The 15101-nt window shown below is 39.4% G+C and overlaps 1 protein-coding gene and 1 long non-coding RNA gene across 2 annotated transcripts in view; both read right to left on the bottom strand.

Moving 5' to 3' along the window:
• The window catches only part of LOC307022751 (glutamate receptor ionotropic, kainate 5-like), a gene marked incomplete at its 3' end in the record, with an annotated part of 608764 nt that overhangs the window by 294095 nt on the left and 299568 nt on the right, over positions 1-15101 (bottom strand). The gene's annotated exons all lie outside the window — the stretch shown is intronic.
• Positions 4636-11149, bottom strand: LOC307023329. Its single transcript, XR_013803676.1, has 3 exons — positions 5943-11149; positions 5773-5863; positions 4636-5205 (listed from the first exon to the last, which is right to left on the bottom strand). It is a non-coding gene; the product is annotated as an uncharacterized lncRNA (long non-coding RNA).

The following is a 15101-nucleotide window of genomic DNA, read 5'->3' as shown; positions in this document are numbered from 1 at the left end:
CTCCCTTTATTACAACCAGTCTAACATCAAGAATGCTTTTGTGTATGGTTAGAGACCTGTTAAATCCGGGTGGTTCACAAATTCGTCTGATTTACGTGTGCATGTATAAGTCATATATATACAGTATATTAGATTGTTAGTGTGTGTATACAAAGAATTGCATAGTTATACCAGATGTCCTAATAAGTACGGTATTGTTAGGTTAGTGTGTGTGTCACGATCCTAATGTTATGTCACGTTTTTTAGTGTTGTCTGTCTTGTTATGGGTGTTGTTTTGTAATTCTGTTCTCCCTGTCTCTTGTCTTCCTTCCTGTGTTTTTCGTCCTTTGTCTGATTGTGTTCACCTGTTGCTCTTGTGTTTCTACCTCCCCTGCCCAGCTGTTTCTTCCCGTGATTACCCCTCTCTGTATTTAGTCTTGTCTTTTCCTGTGTTCCCCTGTCGGTTCATTGTTTGTCTTTCCCTTCACGTCACGCTCCATGTTTGTCCCTGAGGTTTTTTGATCTGGATTCTTTACTCGTGCTCCCCTGGTTTAGTAATGTTAAGTTTGTTTCTTGTTTTCTTTTTGTCATTGGCTTTTGTAAATAAAGCTCGCTTTTTGTTATCCCTTAAAACCCGCTTATCTTTTTTAATTCTGCATTTGGGTCCTACCTTTTCCGCGATCATTACAGTGTGTGTATAAAATGCCCAGATGTCCTTATAACTAAGGTCTTGTGAGGTTAGTGTGTGTGTATAAAATGCCCAGTTATTCCAGATGTCCTTATAACTAAGGTCTTGTGAGGTTAGTGTGTGTGTATACAATGCCCAGTTAGACCAGATGTCCTTATAACTAAGGTATTGTTAGGTTAGTGTGTGTGTGTATAAAATGCCCAGTTATATCAGATGTCCTTAAAACTAAGGTATTATTAGATTAGTGTGTGTATAAAATGCTTATACCAAATGTCCTTATAACTAAGGTATTGTTAGGTTAGTGTGTGTGTGTATAAGGGTGCATTCACACCTAATAGTCCGTTCTCTGGTGCGCTCCAGGGGCTTCATGTATAACGCCGTGCGTAGGATTGACGTGGGAAGGTTGCTTACGTAGTAGAAATCCGAAAAATAGGTCCATAGATTTTCCGCCACTTTCCGATTCACCAAACATCGCGTACCGGCGAGGAAAGTGCGTATGGCACTTCCTACGCCGGTTTCCCTTTATAAATCACAACCGACCCGAAATGTGGTGCAGCTTTTGCGGGCTTCACGTAACGCCCATATTTGCCTATAGATAGTCAAAGAAACGCCCTTTCATTCATTCATTTTGACTGACTGCATGGAGAAGATCGCAGGAAATGACGACAGAACAGCTAAAAAACACATCTCACACCGTGTCAGATTTTGGTTATTTTGGGGAGGTCGAGATAAATCATATTGTTTGGTGGATGCAGTTTGAACCAGAGTAGCAGCATGGAGGTCGGATCGTCACCAAAATAAATACATAAGTGGTCCAAAAAAGGTTAATGACAAACAAAATACACATAGCCTCCCTCAGGCAGTGTGTTTGTACCGGGGACAGGAGACCCCCCCCTTGATGAGAAACTGTAAGAAATGATCGGGGAATCCCTCCGGAGTAGAGTCATGACGACTGGATCTGAATTATGTTTTTGTATTTGGTGGTTTGTGTCCCAGCTGTCGGTCAGCTGTGCGCAGCGTCTCCACTGCAGCCTCTGCATCTCAACCCCCCCCCCCCCCCCCCCCCCTCCGCAGCAACTCTATATCAACCAGTTAGAGGAAATACGACTAATGTGTTGTGTTATAGTAGCTGTACAATTTACCACATATGGTGCTCTTAGTTTCCATACCTCCTGTGTTTTATGAGCGACTTATCAAGTCTTGGCAAACGGCATAAAACACGATTAAACATGTATTAAACATATATAAAAGCATGCTCATATCCAACCTATAGAAATGCAAAACGGCGTCAGTTTAGACGTGATTCTGTCCTCCTGCTTACCGCATCATTTATGAGAAAACATTTCATAACATAAACACAACATATTCGAGGTGGTTTTAAATAACATCCGTATTTATTTATTTATTCTCCCAGTTATGTTTTTGTGTGCACTGAGGAGTCTCAAACAGGCGTTTGTTAAATCATTTTAAGATTGGCTTTAATCAATGTTTGAAAATGAATTATTCATATATGATAAATGAGAGGTAACATTTTATTTATGGTATTATTTCCACATATTTCTCTCCATTCTTCCTTCTGCCAACGGTGTCGCAGTTTCTCCTCTCTCCCATTTTTGTGCTTAGTGCGTACGCATGGGTTAGAGTTTGCGTGGAGGACCACACGTTTTCCCGTCAAGTTAGTATTTTATAAATCGCAAACATTGCGTAGAAACTGGCGTGAGCGAATATCCCTTTATAAATGAGGCCCCAGACCACAGTTTGTTACATTGTTTCATTTTTCAGAAGGTTCGGTTTGCGTTCACACGGGCAAAACTCAAACGGACTATACACTTTAAACACAAGTCATGTGCACGGAAATGCTGTTCAACCATTGGTCAGACATTAAGGGGGAAATAACGCAAATCCCGGCAATTTCTACCGGAGCCTCCGCCATGGAGCATCGGCTCTTTCGGCAGGTTATTCTCATGCTGCTGTTAATCTGGAGGTCAACAAACACTAGCAGCCCGTGCATATGATTATATTATCAGATAACGTCCGTTAAAAAACATTATAACACATATAATGAGAGACGTTCTGCAGTAAGGAGGGGGTTCCACAGACGACAGGTGTTCTTACTTTTATGTACTGTAGTTGACAGAGAATTCTTACTTTACACAACACTGTTCAGCGACAGGCTGCTGCACCCCACCTGTCACACGGGGAGATACCACAGGTCCTTCCTTCCTGCAGCGGTCAGACTTTACAACCAGCACTGCCCCTAGTAGACCCTCCTACACACACCACAACGCAGACTATAACACCCCCTTACTGCTAAATACAAACCAACTTTGTGCAATATGTGCTACATGTGCAATATATACAGTATATATGCCATTAATAACTGTGTAATTTATACCTGGCCACTAAATCAATCAATATATATTTGCCATTAATAACTGTGTAATTTAAACCTGGCTGCTAAACCCTTGTTACTGTTACACGGTATCTATCTAGTATTTTGTAGATTGTGTAACTTGCTGCTGTTAAATACCGTCAAACTATGTGCAATATTTGCTTTATGTGCAATATATACTTTATATACATATGCAATCTTTAATAACTGTAATATATACCGGGCTGCTAAATGCTAAGAACTGCTACAGGATTTGATTTGTAGATTTGATTTGTTTTTGATCTGTATTTTTGAAAACTATGTAACTTTTTTAGTTTTTATCTTTTTTTTTAGCATATTGTTTATTATATTACAACTTAGTACTTTTTTAGCATATTGTTGTGTTGTTTGTTTATTATATTATAACTTAGTACTTTTTTAACGCATCTAAGATATGCAACACTAAGCTTTTTGTGGCTCTTTCCTGCTGTAACGCTGCAAATTTCTCCTCTGTGGGACTAATAAAGATATTCTGATTCTGATTCTGAACACTTCATTCTGCTTCACTCTTTAACTAAACAACTGCGGATGTCTTGAAAGACTCTTTCGCTAAAGATTTTGAAGATATCCACGTTCTTTTGACACGTAAATACTACGCTTGCTATGTTTTGGTGCGGACTGCGTTCACACCAGCAATTAACCGCTTCAGAGTTCACTAGCAAGCGTTCCGAGACCACCTATTTTAGCGGACCAGCGTCCGGTTGTTTCGTTCACTTAAGAGGTCTCGGATTGTGTTTACACCGACCCAAATGAACCGAACCAAGCGGCTAAACGCACCAGGGTTCGATTCACCGGACTATACAAGGCAGGTGTGCACGCACCCTAAAATGCCCAGTTATACCAGATTTCCTCATAACTTAGGTTTGTTTCAGAATTATAACCATTATACCTTTTGAGCTCATCATAACAAAGGTCTCTGTGTTTGTTTGTGTGCATAGGTGAACTCCAAATAGAGCGATGCAGTGACAAGTCCTAAAACCAAGAAGTGAGGCAGCATTTTACCACTTCCTGTTCCCTCGTCTCAGAGCCAATGGGATTTCTCCATAGGGTTTTATAAAATAGCTGCACTGTAAAAATCAACCTATAAGATCTACTCAAAAAAAATGGGGGTAACAATTTGCCCACACTTCTTTTGAGTAGATTTTACCCAATGTTTTTGGGTAAAGGTTACTAATATTTAATATATAAGACTTACTTTAAGAAATTAAGTAAAATCTAACTCAATTACTGAATAAAACATATTATTTATAAATGAGTAATATTTACTCTCAATCCTAGGCAGCTGGGTAAAGATTACTAATATTTAACATATAAGACTCACTTTAAGAAATTAAGTAAAATCTAACTCAATTACTTAAAACGTATTACTTATAAATGAGTAATATTTACTCCTAATAATAGGCAGCTATTTACTTAATAATTGATCCATATTACACATTAATATGACTTTATTAGTAAGGTTACCAGTAAACAATATATTGCCACACACAAGATTTTATTGATCATGTTTCTTTTTGTGTGCAAAATATTAGTGCAATATGGTCGTACATTGGGATTATTTAAACAGTTAAGTGCATTTCAATTGTTAACACTGAGCAGAATCTTCAAAATAGACATATCACATTGTTTTAACAGTAAAGTGCATGGAAATTGTAAACATTTTTAACATAATCTTCCAAGTGCAATTTACTCAACTATTAAAACCTTTAAGTGCCAGTAAACAGTCCACTTTTAACAGAAAAAGGTTTCTCCACATCACATTATTTTATGTTTGTGTCATTCGGCACTAAAAGAAGTCAACATCCACTTCCACTTCAGAACAAATTGTTTATTTGAGGCTCTGCACCTATTTGAGCAGCTTGGCTCCATCAAGCTCCAAAAACAGTTTTTAGAATACCTCAAATGTGTATTTGAGCTTGTTGGGGTATTCCAGGTTGAGGGCGTAGATGAATCCCATCAACCATGCACAAGCCTTTGTTTGGTTTCCGCACAAATTCAAAACTCTGTCTCCCTCTATGACAATGGACACATCTGCTGGTCCCCTGTCCCTGGCATCATGGATCACAAGCACCTTCATAGTTTGGTCCACGACGTTGTCATGCTCGTCCTCCATGTTGAAAAGAAAGAAAGAAAAGCATATTCACTTTAAATTAGGCATATTAACCAGAAGATATTATACAATATAGGCTTTGTTGTCTAGCTATTAAGCCTAATCAATAAAACCAGGGATTGACTTTTTTAAAATGATATGATGATGTGTGGCAGCGATTAAAAACAAAAAAAGATTTCTAACATATAAAAAATGTCAGGCCCAGTCAAATTGCCCATCGATCTAATCAATGACATTACATTGATTCTTTCCCATAAACATAACTTTTCAGTGCATGATTTTATTTATCTTATTTCACTTTAACACCAAAAGAAGGTTTTCGTTTTTAGGTAGTTTTATATGTTAAGTAGCTAAGCACATCAGTAAATTATCCCTAAATCATTTTCCTGTGAATACTAAACCATTTATAAAAACAATAAGATGTTTACAGATTTACAGCAATAAATTGCATATTTATTTGTTAGGTGTAAGAGTGGTTAATCAAAGAAATTAAACAATGGTATCAGAGCAACCTCCGAAATAACTCCGTTAAAATCTTGAAGTGATCAGTCTTTAATGACATACCTGGCTGTCTTGAAAAAGGTCTTCTTGGCGTTCCCCAAGGTCTTCAATCAGGCACCTGGCCACTGCATCCCTTTTTTCCAATACTCTGGGCCTGTGAGGAAATGCATTTTAGTGAGAAGACTTATTTCTGCATTTTCATATTCTTGAATGAAACATTTAAATAAATGTACCTCATCAATTGTGCTCATAAGAGGGCGCATCCTGGAGCCAGCATCTCCTCCTTTGACACGCATAAGCTGGAGCGACGTGGTGTTCGTGTACCCATCCAGTTTCAGCATCAAAGTCTCTTCCAGTGAAAGAGTTGTTATGTGTCGGAACTCCTCCTTGATCTAAAAAAAAAAAAAATAGGGGACAACACTCATTACTCACAACTCTGACAACAGTGAGTTGAAATGGAAAAAAATAAACGTAACGTTCTCATCTGAGCCTCATTGAATAAACCAGGCCATCTCTCCTTGAATACACTGACACGTGGGCTGAGGGTCACCACCTCCACTCCACTACTCCACTGCAGGATGTTACACTTATATTCATATTTCTTACAGTGAACATTACCAACAAAATAACACAATTAAACATTTATATGTAGAACAATTCTAAAATATATAACAATGAGCTTTGGCTCTGCTCCGTGGTAATATATCCAGTCCTCACAATAATGTACAGTAAGCTTAATGTAAACATAAGTCTATAGGCTATTGCTGCAGCTATAACTAAAAAAAGACAAATTAATCATAAATCATTATTACTGTGGCTTGGCTGAATATACGATGGTTATTTTCACTAAGAGATAGTCGCGAGATAGTTGTCTCAGTATTTATCGTTTCATGCACGCTCATATGAATGCTCCTTGTTCACGCGCGACGGGGCTGGAGTTTAACAACACCGTGTCCCATTCATCAAAACGGGACAAACTGTATTTCACCCTCACCATTGTTAAGCACAGAGCGACCAAACACAACAATATATATATATATATATAGTATATATTACCCGGACAGACCCACGAGGAAACTGACGGCCGACGTTAGATAGAAGAAGAGAGATGCTACAAGCTAGCTTCAACTTAGTTAGCCTTGTGCATAATTTGAATGTGTCCCCCGCAAACCGTTACTGTACTCAATACTACTCAACCGGGTCAGAGTTCGTCATATTACTTCAACTGACATGCTATTTAATAAACGGCTACTGATTTTTGCAGTGTGCATCACGTATGCATGTCCATCGGATACTGTGTGGAAAATAACATTGGACAAACATACCTTATATAGAGGACGACCAACTTCAAAGGTTGATTTAAACAAATGCCGCCTTCCGCGCGCTGTCCTTGTTAGTACTTAGCTAGCAAACAATAGCCTTCTCTGCTAAGCATGCACAATGTTAACGTGAAACACAACTTGGCTGGTTAGCTTACATTAACATGCAACTGTCGCCGTGACGCTTAACTCATTTAAGACGGCATGCCGTCAACATGCACATTATTGCTGTAATAACAATTATTAACAATATGGAGCTAAACAGCATAGTGCTTTACTCTTAGCTCCTATGTTAGCTACAGCTACCTAGCATCAGTGACCGACTTCCAGTGAGTAATAGATTAGAACAAACTTAAATTCCTTGTCTAACAGTGAAGAAAGCAGACAAGTCTTGTGATGAACCTCAAAAAACGTGAACATTTAAATGTAGGACATGATAGACAGTAATATCTTACCTTCCAACATTTCCACACACCAGGAGGAGGGAGGTGCGAAAGAGAACCGTTCCTCTGGCCTGCAGCCAAGAATCACTGCAGACGCATGCGCAAAGGGGCAGTGTGGGCCTAATGTTTTCAAGTAGATTTTACCCAGATTGTTTGTGTTTCAGTTGGTACTGTCAGAAATTAGATAGTGTAGGTATAATTTACCCATTCATATACTGTATACTAACAATGCTCACGTATATACAGTACCTTGAGTACAATTTAAATGATTTGCTTGGATAATATATACTACACTCCAAAATCCTTTTTTACAGTGTGGAAATAAGGCCTGTGGTTGACACAAATTGAAGAGACGGATCACGTTTTGTTCTATGACATTAAATCCATCAGCAGTGACCCCACTGGTGATTTCTGAAGAGTTTCCTTGTCTGAAAAACGAAGGTTGTTAACAAGTGGCTGAATAGGACTACAGAAGTTGTGGAGGACGTTGTACGTCATCCGAACACATAAACACTCCTAACACACTAAGTTTGTTTGCCCTGTTCTGCTTGAAAGCAAGTACCTGCCTCCTGCAAACTGTTAAAACAACGCTTCAACTTGTACCATTTAGAATCTGTATGTTTGCATCAGTGCTTGAATTGGAATAAAAAAGGTGCCAGTACTCTAAATCAGCAACAAGTATTTGGCACAAAGTCATAGTATATCCTATAATGCTGGTGGGTTTTTCTCTTTACTGTATATTTTAGAAAAGCTCACTGTAATTAAACAAAATGACTCAGGGTGCATCTGAGATTAGAGGGGGTGCAGTGGTAAAGTGCTATTTTTATAAGTGGGGAGTGGACCTGACACCCTCTAGTCTAGGGGGGTCCGGGGGCATGCTCCCCCGGGAACATTTTTTTTTAAATATTGAAGTTAGATTCATCAATCTGGTGCAATTTGAGAGAAAAATGAAGAGATATATGGATACCTCTCAACATCCATAATGAAACAACTGTAAACAGATTTACTTTTTCTTTAAGGATATAAAAGAAAGTAAAGCTTGACTCCTACTGGCTGGTTAAATGACTCCTCGTCCCTGAGGCCACTACGAGTTTTTTGTGCCATTTTGCTGGATTTATTTGTCAATAGCGTCGCTGCACAAAGTGATAGCCCTCTAGTTTAAATCTACTACCCAAAAAGAAACATATGGAGATGGGTTACTATTTAAAAAAAAATGCAAATCTATTTGGGAACAGTGGAGCCGGGCCTCAAATCCTATGGGGTCCGGGGGCAGATTTTTTTTTAAATGTTGGACTTAAATGCATCAATCTGGTGCATTTTGAGGGGGAAATAAAGAGACTACACCCCAATATCCAATATGAAAAAACATTGAAACTTGTTTATTTATTTGTTTTTGGTTCATTTATAGTTGTGAGTGTGTCTGGGCTCCTGAATCGGCCTCTCCTGTCTCCCTCCTCTCCCCCCTGCTCCTCTTTGAGGCAACAGCAAAGACTAGTTTTAGCTCTCAACAAGTTTATCTTACCTTTTTTCACCTAGTTAACATTTTGTTTGTATTATTCATGCATATTTTACTAATCACTACCCCCTCAAATGGAAATATGTGTTTACATAAATGGTGACCGAACCGTTTGAGACCCACTGAGATAACTTAAACTAAGTTAACTATCTAAAGACTCAGAGAGTAATTTACCTCACCAGAGCTGTAGTTATCAGCCTCTCAGTCTGACAGCAAAGGACTTTCCCTCCACCTTGTTGTTGAAAAAGCTCCTTATATCCGTTAGCGCAGCTAGCTAGCACCAGATGCTAACAACAATACACGTAACCGGTGCGCGCGCTTTCTCGCTTGCTCGCGCCACACATACACCAACACACACCCTCCCGAGCTTGAATGACACACAGAGACCAATCGAGGGCATTAGTATGATCTGTATGAAAGTGGCAATGTCGGCAGGCCACGTCATGTAGACAGCCAGTCACCCTCTGTGAGGCAGAGTCAGACCCACATTTGCGCTGCGTTGCGTTTACAATCTATACGTATATTGCCGGCGGCTGAGTACCGGCATTTTACTGAGTACCGGCATTTTACTGAGTACCGGCAAGGTGCCGGTACTCCGTAAGAAGTGCCGGTACCACATGGGTAAAAATTAGAAGTGCTGGTACTGCGTACCGGTGAGTACCGGCCCAATTCAAGCACTGGTTTGCATATGGATCTTAAGTTTGTCCTGCTGTAGTTCGTTTATAGCATAACGTAAGCATTTTACTTCTGGCGATTAGGTTTATGATTAGAAAATGATAAAAGTAGGGTAGACATGTGGATATTATCCGGCTGAACAAAACCTGCATTTATCAAACAAGTTTGTTTTCCACACACCTTATTTTGAGCTATTTTCCAAATTCCTATGGAGAAATCCCATAGCTTTGTAGTAGTAATATTCATCCCGCTTTCGTCTCATTCGTATGCATAAAAAAGTGACAGGTCACACCTCCCCCAATTATGCAAATGAGCTAAGTCCCGCCTCCCCTTTGATCGAGGTGTGAGATCTCAAGTAGGTGTGATATCCCAAGTAGGTGTGAGATCCGTCGATAGGAGGGGGGTGATGTGTATTCACACATGTTTCAATCACATTAGTATGCATAAAAAGTGACAGGTAGGCCCGCCCCCAAGTCTATTAAAACAAAATGCCGCTTCCATCACATTAGTATGCATAAAAGTGACAGAAGGGCCCGCCCCAATTATGTGATGTCAGATCACCGAAGGGGTGGAGTGAGATAAAAAAAAAAGAACCCCGTGCAGATAAAAAGCCAGTCATTTCCAATCATCAAGTCATCTTTCCAAAAAGAAAAATGGCCAAGAGACACCTCGATATGGGTTTAATCAGCGAGACGCCTGTGACAACTTACCGCCATCCGTCCGGAGCGCCAATCAAGAAACGGATGCAGTATCTGTGCCGGGTTCAAACACCTCCGGTCGAAGATCTTGAAGAGAAATGGCTTCTGGAAAATGAACATGTTTGGGGATACGTATTCAACTATATGGCGAATTAACTGCATTTCTACAATCTGAAGAATGGAGAAACGTATGGACCCCACAGTGTTAAAGCAACGTTGACCTCAACAGATTGGGCTGTGTTAACTCTGGTGTCTTCCAGAGATCTCCACGCAACCATTGTATCGGAAGAAGTAGTGCATCAAGAAAACACTGTGGAACCAGCGGTGTACAAGATATGTGCAACAAAAAGCAAAGAAACGCAAACAAAAAGCGAGATCAAAGAAGAGTTTTCACCGTTACCCCTCAATGTGGAGGAAGAAGAAGGAAATATCCCCCCGCCGCCAGAAGTGAAAAGAGTCCTGACAAGCACCGTCTGGGAAACTAAAAGCGGACCATCTGGGCGATGGTATTACCGCGCAAGCCGTTTGCTGACGCAGGGGGGAGGGGTTCTCTCTAAAACACAGTGTCCTGCCATCTCTCTCTGTTTCTGCTGATGTGTAAAATATACAAAATAACGTTTTATATACTTACTCTCTTGTTAAAAGGTGATGAAGTTTGTAGCGTAAGCCAGCCATCAGTATTCTAGTTTTAAGGATCGAAGGATCCAATGTATTATTAAATGGAGCAGAAATAGAACTAGTCTCCCAGTGCAAGTATCTTGAACAGAGAGTGTCATATTGGACTCGCACTTGACTTTTTAAGAAACATATCCAGAAAGTACCATTAAATTCAACTTGCAACATTTTAAACAATTTAGACCTTTTTCTTAACTGTCAATGCTGCAAAGTCATACCTCCACTGTATAATTCTATCCCACATTGAATACTGTTTTACAAACTGGTCGTTTGCTTGTCCCACACACCTGAAACCCATAGAACAGCTGTTCAAGAGAGCTATCCAGGTGTTTGACAGAAAGCCACAGTCATACCACCACTGTACCATCCTTGAATATGCTGCTCATGCTCTTTCTGCATATCATGTATTTATTTTTGCTGTATGTATATATATATATATATATAAATGTCATGTTCTTATATGCTGTATGTGACGGGACTATAGATGGAAATTAGCTCAGAGCTAAAATCCGGCTCATTTACACTTGTAAGCATTATATTTGTTTTAAAGTGTTCATCAATGTGCACTGCGGTAGCCCTGAAGAAAATTAAACATTAAAAGATGTTATCGATGTCCCCATTCCCAGTTTATTTTGGGAATAATTGCGATGTTTACTATGTTTTTGGTAGCTCTTAACAAAACAGAATTTTTGTAAAAGACTGCGACTCTAAAAGGCAAGTTTGTGATTTTAACACTGTTTCGATGAAACAATACATAATACAATATTACGACTTTTTGCCATATTTATAACAACATTTTTTTTTTTGGTTGTAGGGCTTCAAGATATTTTGCATGTCATGCATAAACACGGTGTCATCTTTTCCTTGAAACTGACGTGCTGCCCGTTTTACAAAACAAGTTATTTTTCTGCTTCTTCATCCTCTGAATTTTCCTCCCCCGTCCCTCTTCCTTCAGCCAGCACAACAAGAATGAAGGTGGATCTGTGAAATGAAACACCTCTTCCCAAAGCGTGACTTCCCTATTGAGAGCATGCGTCTAGGGCAGTAGGGTCTAAAACAATTGGCCAGATATACTAACATGCAGAACGTACGGTATGTTTGAAGACTAACCATTTATCCAGTTCAAGCTGTCTTTAAGATGTGACATTGCGCTCTGACTATTCCCCGTAAAATGGTGACAAACTATTACTTATTCTTAAATTTGACCTCTTGCTGCTTGGTTGAAAATGATAGATGAAAAATAACTTTTAAAAAAAAGACTCAAACAGCGAGGGACATTATACTGGTGAAAAAAACTCAATTCTACAGATGACTCCCCCCACTCAACGCAATAAGTCCCTCCCTCCACTCAGCAAAGCATCTAAAACTAAGGACCCCCACTAAGACGACAGTTTGAAAACTAGCTATGGATCTGAGAAAAACCAAGTCTCCCCCTGTGAGTTGCAGCCAGGAACAAACTCCTGGACTACCATCATCACCACCATTCTGGACACCCGAATCTTGCAGTACTACTGCTGCTTATTTTGCTCCTTGGGCCAAGACGTCTCTGTTTATGGACACAGTGAAATCAGTGTTGGTTGATATTGTGGAGGGGGTGATACATTGGTACAGAGAAGAAATATGCAACGGATGCCGAGTCAGTCACCCCGGCCAGAGGCAACACGATTGTCTGAATGACATGCCCGATTTTTTCTTCAGAAACAATTACAACACGTTAATGAAAAGACTCTGGCTCACCGACTTCATGACTGAGATCGACCAGACTCTTATTGATAAAGACATTTTCACGGGTGATTGGAGGATCCAAGGCGCTTCGGAGGCTTTTCTGCACAATCTCAAAAATTGTAGACGCCTCAAGGAGAGACTTGAAAAGATCCATGCCGAGTTGGATGGAGAAGAAGAAGACTAATAACCTGCGGTTGGTTGAAGCCAGGGATTTTTTCTTTTTTCGATACATTGACATTTTGTTTAAAGTAAAATAAAAATGGGGAACTACTATGCAAAACGCTCGGTATATATTGATCAGAATGTAGTCAATACCCTTTTAATAAGTGTGGTGATGAGGACGATTGAAAACAGAGTGAATAGTGATCCCCGTGTAAACAGAATGGCTGAAGTTTGTAAACTAGAAGACATTTTGGATATCGTTCGTTCTGGCAGTACTATTCCTGGTCATTGGGAAACGATTGTAAACGAAACATTTAAAGTGGTCCTGGAATCTTCATTTTCCGAAACATTCTGTAACATTACCGAAGAAATGAAACAAACATCAAAAGTGTATCATGTGCTCTCATTGTATGCTCTGTTTGTAGATGTAATGCATTTTTGTGTCAAAAACAGCATACACATGAATATTTTGACTGAAGGGAAAAAACTCCATCATGATATTTCCAGTAATCTGGGGAATTCTAAGCTGGAGACGGTCCTCGGGATGTTACAATCAGTATAACTATTGATTTTGTGTGAAAAAATTAAAATGTAAATAGGACACACACACCATGCTCTCAATAGGGAAGTCACGCTTTGGGAAGAGGTGTTTCATTTCACAGATCCACCTTGATTCTTGTTGTGCTGGCTGAAGGAAGAGGGACGGGGGAGGAAAATTCAGAGGATGAAGAAGAAGAAAAATAACTTGTTTTGTAAAACGGGCAGCACGTCAGTTTCAAGGAAAAGATGACAACGTGTTTATGCATGACATGCAAAATATCTTGAAGCCCTAAAACCACAAAAAAAAAAAAGTACAAGTATATTGTGTTAAAAATATGGCAAAAAGTCGTAATATTGTATAATGTATTGTTTCATCGAAACAGTGTTAAAATCACAAACTTGCCTTTTAGAGTCGCAATCTTTTACAACAATTCTGTTTTGTTAAGAGCTACCAAAACATAGTAAACATCGCAATTATTCCCAAAACAAACTGGGAATGGGGACATCGATAACATATTTTAATGTTTAATTTTCTTCAGGGCTACCGTAGTGCACATTGATGAACACTTTAAAACAAAAATAATGCTTACAAGTGTAAATGAGCCGGATTTTAGCTTTGAGCTAATTTCCATCTATAGTCCCGTCACATACAGCATATAAGAACATGACACTTATATATATACAGCAAAGATAAATACATGATGTGCAGAAAGAGCATGAGCAGCATACAAGCATTTACCACATGGCAGTACAATGTAGCAGCTATGATATATAAAGTGCAAGATAAGATAAAAGCGCTACATAAAGTGCAAGAGGAGATACCCCTGTGTTAAAGTGCATTTATTTAGCGGTGATTACACGTCTGTTTGTTGCTCAACCATTCTTTAAGTTGACCTTTAAAACTATTGAGAGTGGAACAATCCCGTATCTCAGTTGGGGGGCTATTCCACAATGAGCTGCCTTTAATGGAGAGGACATTTTGTCCAAAGGTGGTCCGTCTGTGGTGGACTTCACAGTCTCCTATGGTTTCTGACCTTGTGCTGCGTCCAGTGTGTTTTCTGTGGATGAATTCCCCCAAGGAGGGAGGGGGAGGGGGAGGGGGGGGGGGGGGGGGGGGGGGGGCAGCCCATGTAAATATTATTTTAAAAACACATACTTTTAAAAGACTTAAAATTGTCAAAAACTCAAGAAATTGTGATTTTCAAGGATGGTACAGTGGTGGTATGACTGTGGCTTTCTGTCAAACACCTGGATAGCTTTCTTGAACAGCTGTTCTATGGGTTTCAGGTGTGTGGCACAAGCAAACGACCAGTTTGTAAAACAGTATTCAATGTGGGATAGAATCATACAGTGGAGGTATGAATTTGCAGTATTGACAGTTAAGAAAAGGTCTAATTTGTTTAAAATGTTGCAAGTTGAATTTAATGGTATTGGATACTTTCTGGATATGTTTCTTAAAAACTCAAGTGCGAGTCCAATATGACACTCCCTGTTCAAGATACTTGAACTGGGAGACTAGTTCTATTTCTGCTCCATTTAAAAATACATTGGATCCTTCGATTTTGATTGATCGTTTACTGAACATCGTCGTTTGCATCAACATGCATACTGTTTTTGTTGTACTCATACTGTCAATATG

Source organism: Notothenia rossii (genome assembly GCF_949606895.1).
Source record: "Notothenia rossii genome assembly, chromosome: 10".
Taxonomy (NCBI): Eukaryota; Metazoa; Chordata; class Actinopteri; order Perciformes; family Nototheniidae; genus Notothenia; species Notothenia rossii.
Note: the sequence above shows the minus strand (reverse complement) of the source record. Positions and strands in the feature narration are given on the sequence as shown.